General features: G+C 44.8%; 1 protein-coding gene across 2 annotated transcripts in view; it reads right to left on the minus strand.

Moving 5' to 3' along the window:
* LOC120932527 (leukotriene C4 synthase-like) overlaps positions 1–9,884 on the minus strand; it is a 129,354-nt gene extending 119,470 nt beyond the window's left edge. The window contains exon 1 of one of the 2 annotated variants that reach the window (XM_040344974.1): positions 9,694–9,871. The gene's annotated coding sequence lies outside the window, so the exon portion shown is untranslated. Of the gene's footprint in view, positions 1–9,693 lie in introns of both variants that reach the window. The other variant, XM_040344978.1, reaches the window with a different exon arrangement.
* Positions 9,885–10,592: the final 708 nt, after the last annotated feature.

Raw genomic sequence — 10,592 nt, forward strand, 5'->3', positions numbered from 1 at the left:
GCTTCTCTTTTCATTGTCCAGTAACAGTCTAGGGGTGGGTCCAAGATGACCTGGACTAATGCCGCGTACAGACGGTCGTTTTTTGTGGTGAAAAAAAAACTTTGTTTTTAAAAACGTCATTTAAAATGACCGTGTGTGGGGAAAACGTCATTTTTAAACCCGCCCATGCTCAGAAGCAAGTTATGAAGCTAGTTTCAATGGAAAAGAGTGCTGAACGTAACCGCGCTTTGCTAGAGCATTTTGAAAAAACGATGGTGTGTAGGCAACGTCGTTTTTGAAAATGAAGTTTCAAAAACGTTGGTTTTTTTTCATGATTTAAAACGTCTTTTTTTTTCATCACAAAAAACGACCGGCTGTACGCGGCATTAGAGGAAGTGGATTGAATGATGCTGTCTATCAGATTTAGAACATCTAGGAGGAGGAAAAAAAGTACTTTTCTGGAATGAAGCAAACGATTTATCTCTTAGGCCGAGTACTCACGACAGGACATGTCCGATGAAAACGGTCTGCAGACCGTTTCCATCGGACATGTCTGGCCGGGGACTGCCCGGGGACTTCTGTTCGATGGCTATACACACCATCGAACAGAAGCCCGCGCGTAAACATTACGCGGGGCGTGTCCGCGGTGTCGCTGCGTCGATGACGCGGTGTCGCCGCGACAATGACGCGGCGACGTGGGCGGGCCGCCTTAAAAATGCTTCCACGCATGCGTCGAAGTCATTCGACGCATGCGAGGGATGCGGGCGGCAGGACATGTACGGTAGGTCTGTACAGACGACCGTACATGTCCGGGCGGACAGGTTTCCAGCGGACTGTTTTAAAACAAGTCCGGGAAACAGTTGTCCGCTGGAAACCTGTCCGATCCGTCCCAAAATGGTCCGCTCGGGCCAACACACGGCCAAACATGTCTGCTGAAACTGGTCTGCGGACCAGTTTCAGCAGACATGTTTGGTCGTGAGTACGGGGCCTGACAGTGCTATTCATTTTTAACTTGTTATTTTTTGCTTTAGTTCTGTTTAACCACCTGCTGACCGTTCACAGTAAATATACTGCAAGTAGGCAGCAGGTGGAGGCTCAGCAATGTACCATATGTGGTCGGCTCTCTTCCTGGTTTGTGGGGGCATGCACATGCCGCCTCCATACCCGTGCGTTGATTGGACACAGCCCGAGTTTGGCAGCAGATTTCAGCCAATGATTTCTACTGAAATCTACTAGTTGCATCCAATCACAGCACAGAGTTCTGTGTGTTTATAAACACACATAACTCTGTGTACAGAGAACAGCAATCTGGCTGTTTCTTCTCCCTGAAAAGTGGGGGGAAAAAACAGCCAGCTCAGTAACTAAAAGCAGCACACTTTACACACTGTTATGCTGCGTACACACGATCGGTTCGTCTGATGAAAACGGTCTGTTTTTATCAGACGAACCGATTGTGTGTGGGCCCCATCAGTTTTTTTCCCATCGGTGAAAAAACTTAGAACCTGTTTTAAAAGATGGTTAAAAAAAAACGATAGAAAAAAACGATCGTCTGTGGGGAAATCCATTGGTTAAAAATCAACGCATGCTCAGAATCAAGTCGACGCATGCTCGGAAGCATTGAACTTCATTTTTCTCAGCACGTCGTTGTGTTTTACGTCACTGCGTTCTGACACGATCGTTTTTTTAACTGATGGTGTGTAGGCAAGACTGATAAAAGTCAGCTTCATCGGATATCTGATGAAAAAATCCATCAGACCGTTTTCATCGGATGAACCGATCAAGTGTACAGGGCATTAGGCACGCAGTTAAAGGGGTTGTAAAGGTAAAAAAAAAAATCCCTAAATAGCTTCCTTTACCTTAGTGCAGTCCTCATTCACTTACCTCATCCTTCCATTTTGCTTTTAAATGTCCTTATTTCTTCTGAGAAATCCTCACTTTCTGTTTATCTGTCTGTAACTACACACAGTAATGCAAGGCTTTCTTCCTGGTGTGGAGAAAGCCTCTTGAGGGGGGGGGGGGGGGGGTGAGCAGGCAAGTCAGGACACTCTCTACTTTGCAGATAGAGAAAGGAGCTGTGTGTTAGTGGTTATCCTGACACTCCTGCTCGCCCCCTCCCCCCTCAAGAGGCTTTCTCCACACCAGGGAGAAAGCCTCACATTACTGTGTGTAGTTACATACAGAAGAACAGGAAGTGAGGATTTCTCAGAAGAAATAAGGACATTTAAAAGCAAAATCGAAGGATGAGGTAAGTGAAGGAGGACTGCACTTAGGTAAAGGAAGCTATTTAGGGAAACATTTTTTTACCTTTACACCACCTTTAACCCCTTGATTTTAACCCCTTCCCAGCCAGTGTCATTAGTACTGTGTACAGTATCATCACTGATTACTGTATTAGTGTCATTAGTAACATCAGTGTCAGTTAGTGTCTCTCCCAGCCAGTTAGTGTCAGATTGCCCGCCATTACAAATATAGCGTCTCTAGCTGCGTAAATTCCAGTTTATATACCATAGTTTGTAGATGCTATTACATTTACGCAAACCAATTATTATATACTGATTGGTATTTTTTTTACCACCGACATGTAGCAGAATACAAAAAAGGAAAAAACAAAACTGCGCTACTAAACCCACTGATAAACACACTCTATAGGCAGCAGCTGGCGTGCGATACACAAATAGCAATACAAAAACTAAAACAAAAAAGCCGCTCCACAAAATTTAAAACATTATTGATCACAGACTCTGAACGTGTGATAAGTAAAAAGAGTCCATATAGATTATATATGAATCACTAGATAAAAGTTTGTGAGGAAATTACCATGTCCCTTAGAGCAGTGTCCCCCAACCCCCGGTCTGCGGCCCACTGCCGGGCCGTGGCGCTTCTGCAGCTGGGCCGGACAGCAAGGGAGATGCTGGGCTGCCGGTGTCCTCCCGAGAACTTTCCCCCGGCGCATAATGCCCGCAGAACACCGGCATGAGAACGCTGTGTGGATGGGGAAAAAGCGAGCGAGCAAGCAGAGATGATATCTCTCTCCGCCCCCCCGCATCACCGCTCTTCCGCCCTCAGTGCCAGTGCTCTGTCTGTCGGAGATGCGGCGGGGAGCAGAAAGATGACATCATCTCATACCGCTCTCCTGCAGCTGCTCAGGCATCCAGGTTAGTACCATCATATCCCTTCCTTTTTGTGGACTCAGATATCTTCAGCCTCTCTTCCTTTGAACAAGAAATCTCTCTGCCACTCAGATTTCTTGTTCAGCTGGCGCAGATTGTGGTGACAGGCAAGGTGGTGACATCTGGTGACAGGCAAGGTGGTGACATCTGGTGACAGGCAAGGTGATGACATCTGGTGACAGGCAAGGTGGTGACATCTGGTGACAGGCAAGGTGGTGACATCTGGTGACAGGCAACGTGGTGACATCTGGTGACAGGCAAGGTGGTGACATCTGGTGACAGGCAAGGTGGTGACATCTGGTGACAGGCAAGGTGGTGACATCTTGTGGCAGGCAGCATGGCATGTGACATTCCACATCTGGTGACAGGCAGCGTGGCAAGTGACTATCCACATCTGGTAGCAGGCGACAGTGGCAAGTGACACGCCAGGGCTCCAAATGATTCTACATTATGGTGAGTTTAATAATTTAATTCATTACTACAATGTAATAATAGAAAAAATGCGCTTCAATCACCCTGACACCATAACAAGCATGGTGCCGGGATGATTGAAGCACTAAAAACCAACCATTGCCGCGAAAAATTGTGCCCCCCCCGGTCCTTGGCACAATTTTCTTCCACGCAGCCGGTCCCCGATGCCAAAAAGGTTGGGGACCACTGCCTTAGAGGATTAGGCATAAATTCACGAGGGTTAATTCACTGCAGAAAAAACATCCTACGATCCACACCACCAAGTGACATGTAAACAATGTGAGTGAACCCTCCACCGGAATAATAGGCCGCTTACCAGAGGGCAAGCAATTCGATCAGTTGGCTATAGCCCAGCCACGGCCTTTAACTCCTCAGGGATCCCAGATGGGACAGATTAACCCCAGGTACACGATAGCAGCCAACTCCAATTGGTTCAGTTAGAATGAAAAAGAGAGGCGCACATAGCGTGACTCCGTTTTAGCAAACAATTTATTTAAAAAATAATGAGATATACTCACAAACGAACGGTTTAAAACAGCATGTAAAGTTACAAACAAATGCCGGCCGGCATGTAAGGAGCCCTCCTCCTCAGCGTGGTGATGTCACTGATGTAGCCTCCCAGATGCGTTTCGTCATTCACAGGACGTTATCAATGGGGGTAGCAGAATACATTTTAAATTTATGCAGAAATTGTAATTTGATTTTTTAGTGCATATGTTTTAGAACACAAAGTAGAACATTTTTTCACATTTTTTTTTTCAAAATATTTATTCTTTTTTTTAATTTTATATAATAAAAAATGAAAAAGCCCAGAGGCGATCAAATAGCACCAAAAGAAAGCTCAATTTGTGTGAAAAAAAATTACATACATTTCATTTGCGTACAGTGTTGCATGGCCATGGATGTTGGGTTGCTGTACTAGGAGCCTGTGCGCTCTTTTTCCTTTTGTCTATGACACCTTTTTTTCTATTCGGTTGCAGCCAGGGATAAGTCATGAGTCGCCGCTGAGTAAACCGGCACTAAAATCTGAACACACTTTATTTATCTAGCCCTTGAGACTGGAGAATGTGGGGGAGTAATTTGCTGTACAAGTGGGCAAGTACACAGGCAACATTTGTGGGCTCACCCACATTCACTGCAATTCCTTTTGCATGATGGGAATTGTAGTCTCTGAGGCCGCGTACACACGGTCGGTCCAAACCGATGAAAACGGCCTGAAGTCCAGTTTCAGCAGTCCAAACCGACCGTGTGTACAGCCCATCGGTCTGTTGTCCTTCGGACAAAAATGATAGAACTTGCTTTAAAATCGAACCGATGGACTGCTGACCGATAGTTTCAAACCGATGGTTAGTACACAAAAGCATTGATTAAAAACCAGCGCATGCTCAGAAACATGTCGATGCATGCTTGGAAGCATTGAACTTCGTTTTTTTCAGCACGTCGTGTGTTTTACATCACCGCGTTCTGACCTGATCGGATTTTGAACTGATGGTGGGTACGCACATCAGACCATCAGGCCACTTCAGCGGTGAACCGATGAAAACGGTCCGTCGGACCATACTCATCGGTTTGGACCGACCGTGTGTATGCGGCCTTAATGAGTTTAGAGTGAGAGTGGAGGATGTGACGTCTCCCTGCATTTACACCTTTGTATTAACTATTTAGAGTTTTTGTGTAGGGGGTATACTAATGGGGGATTTTTTTGCCGATCCCGGAGTTCTGTTTTAAGGTAGTACCTGAAGAAAAATTGATACTATAAAAGTTACATTTGCAAATGCCATCCCAACACAGCACAAGAACATTAAAGACAATCGTATCACAAAGATCAAAATAGAAGGCATAATCCCCCCATTTTAGCATTTCCCTAATACAAAACATAATCCTTTCCATTTCTTAAAAAGTAACTTCACCCGAGCATGAAAAAATGAAATGAAAAATAAAGTCAGTAGCTACAAGTATGGTGGATTGGTTGCCGACTTTAATCGCTTCATGACCAGCCGCTGCAGTTATACTGCGGCAGGTTGGCACGGCTGCGCAAACCGCCATAGGAATACTTCGGCCACTTTAAGAGCTATAGGGGGCGCGCACCCTATAGCTTTGTTTGTTTTTTGTTTTTTTATATTTATAATAGCAAAAAGTTAAAAATATTGTTTTTTTTTTTCAAAATTGTTGCTCTTTTTTCGTATATAGCGCAAAAAAATAAAGAGGTGATTAAATACCAACAAAAGAAAGCTCTATTTGTGGGGGAAACAAAGGACATACATTTTGTTTGTGTACAACGTCGGAATGACCGTGCAATTGTCAGCTAAAACGACACAGTGCCATATCACAAAAAATGGCCTGGTCATTAAGGGGGCAAATCCTTCCGGGGCTGAAGTGGTTAAAGAAATACATACCTGCCAGCCCATAAAGTTCAGCACTGTCTGCAATGCAGCTGATGCTTCTCATCTTCCATGCCACCATCTTGCTGTAGGAGCCTGTAGGCCGTGAAGTTTTCCTTCCCCTCTGTATTGCGAACCGCTGTAGAAAGGGCATGGAGAAGGCACTGGGGAAGCAGTGATCCGTTTGGATACTGCCACACTGGATGACCTCTGCAGCCATCTTTAGCATAGGCAATGTTTATAAGTAGCAGTGCCCCGCTGTGGTGGGCGCACAGTTGTACAGTGGATATACTAGGGACAGGATCAACATTGGATAGGGATAGCGCGCTTAGCCCTAGGCAAAGGTTTTGGAAATGAAGGGAACGACTAAAGAAATCATGGCCTGCTCTTCTGGATATCCGAGCCACAGTACTGTGATCAAAACTTGCGTCAGTCTTCTTCTTTTGCTATTTGCACCACACCTTGCCAATGAGTCACTTCTTTCTCAGAAGCTGTTTTGATAACATAAGATTTATCAAAGGGACAACCCTGCTGCTGGTAACGTTCCTTGGGTGTCAATCCTTTATAAACCTTCCACATTTGTACTCAGAGCCTCTTTGTGAAAACTAGGGTTAGGAAATAGAAGAAAGCTGAAAAGTGACCTGGGGTGTGCCGTGGTCACAAGGTCAGTATGCCTAAAAGGGGGCATACCCAAGAAGTGATAAGAAATGAAAAAGTGGGATTCAGCCCCAGATTCCCAAAGAGGGTGCGACAATACTTACCGAAAAGTGCCGATGTGAGAGGGGCCCCGTTAAATGACAAAAGAGGACTATCCCTGGGTTCCTCTGACAACTGGGTCATGATTAGATCCAGGAGTAGATACAAGACCGAAACTGGGCACCAACCAGCCTTGACCTTGAAAAACCTGATCTCAATACTAGCCCCAGTTTGCTGCGTTTTACATGCATCCAGTGTAGCTGCCTTCAGTACCAGACTAGGTAGCTGCCCAAAGGGAGACCTAGACAAAACATCCGACTTGGCCTGGAAGATGTGCCCTGTGATTGGAAACCTGTTAGTGGGTCTCGGGGGGTTGCTTTTCTGAATACCCCTGAGGATAGCTTTGACGGAATGAGCTGCAAACACTGAATGTCTACCGGGATGTCGTAGAGAAATGTAATGTTGAATACCTGTCAAATACCCCCTGATTGTATTATGAGATAGTTTAAGTTGAGAATGACAGTAAGCCACAAAAGTCAAAAGATATTGATTATCAAAGCAATCTGGCATAGAGTACCGAGTTTAAAAAGTCTGAAATGTTTTCCAGGCTGTGCTGTAAGCCTTCATTGTGTTGACAGACAGTGTTCTGTCGATCAAGCCTAATGCACCTGCCCAGTGAGTGTTTAATCCATCCTCAACAGCAAGAAAAGCAGGGATGGGGTGGCACAGAGGTCTGCGTTTGGAACCTGCTGAAAAAAGGACGAGAAATCAAAGTGAGATAGAGCATCTGCTGCCGAATTCTGCACACCACTAATAAATCTGCAGTGTATGTGGAACCTTAACTGTAGAGATAGCCAAATGAGCCTGTGAATGAAGGACACGATGTGTAGCGAACCAGATCTACCCTTATTAATGATTTCTGAGGTTTCTTGATTGTCCGTGAAGAACACTACATAAATGCCCCCATACCTGAGCTGCAGCCACTATGGGGTAGACCTCGAACAAGACAGACATCTGGAGAACATGGGAATCGCACGACATTCGTCCGGCCATGGTCCTGCCAGCCAATGTGTGCCAAAAATGGCCGCATAACCTCTAGTGGCCGCGGCTTCAGTGACAACCCGTAGAAAAGACTGTGAAACACAGGGATAGAAGGAAAACTGCAGCAGCTCCTCGGTAGAACAACCAGAAATGATGTCGGCAGTCGCACCAGAAAATATGTAATCGAGCTCCCAACACAGAGCAGGAAACACAGAGATAAACAGACATGCCCCAATGAAAAAAAAGCCGACAGTAAGGGGTGGCCCTGGGGCTGGCTTAAGAAGCGGAGGCTCCTCCTACAAAGTAGTTGGCGCTGATATCCGAGACCTCATACCAAGGGCTGGTGTTTGTAAAGTTTGCTCCTGTTGCTATCTGTTGCTTTCCACTTAACCCGATATCACATTTATAACCCCCCCCCCCCCCCCCCCCCCAAAAAAAAAATAATGTGATGATTTAACAGGCTGGGGTGGAGGAAGATTATGAGGGTAACTTTTATTTTTGGTTGAAGGTCTACTTTAACCACTTGCGGACCGCCCACCATACATTTACTGCGGCAGGGTGGCCGCTCGGCGCCAGATTGTGTACCTAGTTCATGATCTGACACTTCCGGGTCTGGTGCGTGTGCACACCACCAGCAACCCGCTCCCGCTGTGCTCACACACAGGTACCGCAGACTCAATGTCTACCAGAAACCGGCGATTAAACAGGCAGAAAGACAACAAGTCAGATTGTCGTTCTGTCAGAAGGGAAGGTATTGATCCTGTGTTTTTGCAAAGCAGGAACATGGATCTTTACCTTCCCCAAGTCAAAGAAACTCCCCCACAGAGAGTAAGCACAACTTAGGCACACAGTTAACCCTTTGATCACCCCTGATGTTAACCCCTTCCTAGACAGTGCCATTTTTTTTAGCATTGATCATTGTATTAGTGTCACTGGTCCCCAAAAAGTGTCAAAAGTTTTATTTAGGTGTCTGATTTGGTCACCGCCATTACTAGTAAAAAACATATATTAAATAAATAAATTTAAATATGCCATAGTTTCCAGACGCTATAACTTTTGCGCAAACCAATCAGTATATGCTTATTGTGAATTTTTGTACCCCAAATATGTAGCAGAATACACATTGGCATAAATTAATAAAGAAATGTGATTTTCTAAAAAAAAATATTGGGTATGTTTTATAGCAGAAAAAAAATTGTTTTGTTTTCAAACTTGTCAGTCTTTTTTTGATTATAGTGCAAAAAAAAATTGCAGAAGTGATCAAAATCGCACCAAAAGAAAGCTCTATTTGTGGGGGAAAAAAAGACAAAATAATTTGGGTACAGTGTTGCACGACGACGCAATTGTCAGGTAAAGCAAAGCAGTACCATATCGCAAAACAAAAGCCTGCTCTTGAAGGGGGATAAATCTTCCGGAGGTGGTTAAGGTACCCTTTAGCAAAAAGAGATCAACACCCAGTCCAACCACTACATATGCCAATAAATCTTTGGAGGAATAACCGAACACCTAGGAGATACCTAGAGATACATCCATCACTAGGAATAGACCTTAACTGAACATGCTAAGCGGGTAAAATTGTGCAATTGCATACAACAATGGTATTACATAATGATTGTTCTGCTGTTATATCTCTCAACCACAGTCTTATGGGGCACCTTTATAAGTGTTTCAATTTTTGAGTGAAAAAAGGGTAGCAGCTGTAACAATAAATCAGATACTAAAATACAGTTGCAAAGACTGCAAAAGGTTATAAAATACTGCACATCTTCAATAATAGCAAGGCAGACTTGATTTTTGCTGAAAAATGTGATCATGTGTGTTTGCATTGCAACATAATTGATAAATCCCCCATTGTCATACAATAATAGATACTGATAAATCTGCCAGTATATTATGTGCAGTCTATAATATGACAACTCCATAAATTCAGAATAATCTCAGAATCTTTACTTTACCACGTCTCTCCTTTCATTCAGTCGCTCCTTTGATATGTCTTGACCGTGGAAGTTTACATAAGAGCTCTGCAGAACTGTGAGTTTTATTTTGCTGCAGGAAGCATGTTCCCCCGTGTAAGCGTTTTGTATTGTGTATTTTATTTCAGGACATTCCCATCTGGCACACTGCTTTGGTCCCATTGTTGATAGAAAGTGAAAAGTGTAGAGGAGGAGGGGGATCCAGATTCTAATATAATAGACTGGGGGAAGACCAGCTTTTGTCAATTGCATATACAGTAATTAATCGTAATTGCTGATGTTGTATTTGATGTTAAACATCTAGAGTTCGGGGGGCGTGGCCTGGACATGGCTGAGTGAAGCTGATTTTTCACAGAGCTCCCGGCCTGAACCCTCAATACCTGTCAAAATCCACCTTTACACCAGTATGAACTTAGCCAAAAAATATAGAACCAGAGCAGCAACAAAGGGGACCCCCGCTGGCAAGGTTTCATGCAAAATTCACTGCTATTTCAAGCTTCTGCAGGAGATATCCCCTGGAGCTAGAGTAACAGCACCACGAGGCCCCACATGTGGAGCCACACAGAAGGCCCAACCACCGGACTCTAGTGACTCCACTCCTACCACTTCTGCTCCGCCGATGCCCTCCCTGGGTCCAATAACGGACCCACACCAAGACATGATGTCCACACCACAACAACCTGATGTCGCTGGGCTCGATCAGGACATTAGAGCACTCCTGCAGGCCCTCCCCACCAGGACAGACATAGAGACCCTGTTCCTCCACCTGGAGGAAACCCACAGACGGGACATACAGGAGATGAGGGGAGAGGTCTCTAACCTAACAGACCGGGTGACAACAGGAGAGAAATCTGTGTCTTCCCTGGAGGCCCGGGTGTCGG

The sequence above is a fragment of the Rana temporaria genome, chromosome 3 (genome assembly GCF_905171775.1).
Source record: "Rana temporaria chromosome 3, aRanTem1.1, whole genome shotgun sequence".
NCBI classification, from domain to species: Eukaryota; Metazoa; Chordata; class Amphibia; order Anura; family Ranidae; genus Rana; species Rana temporaria.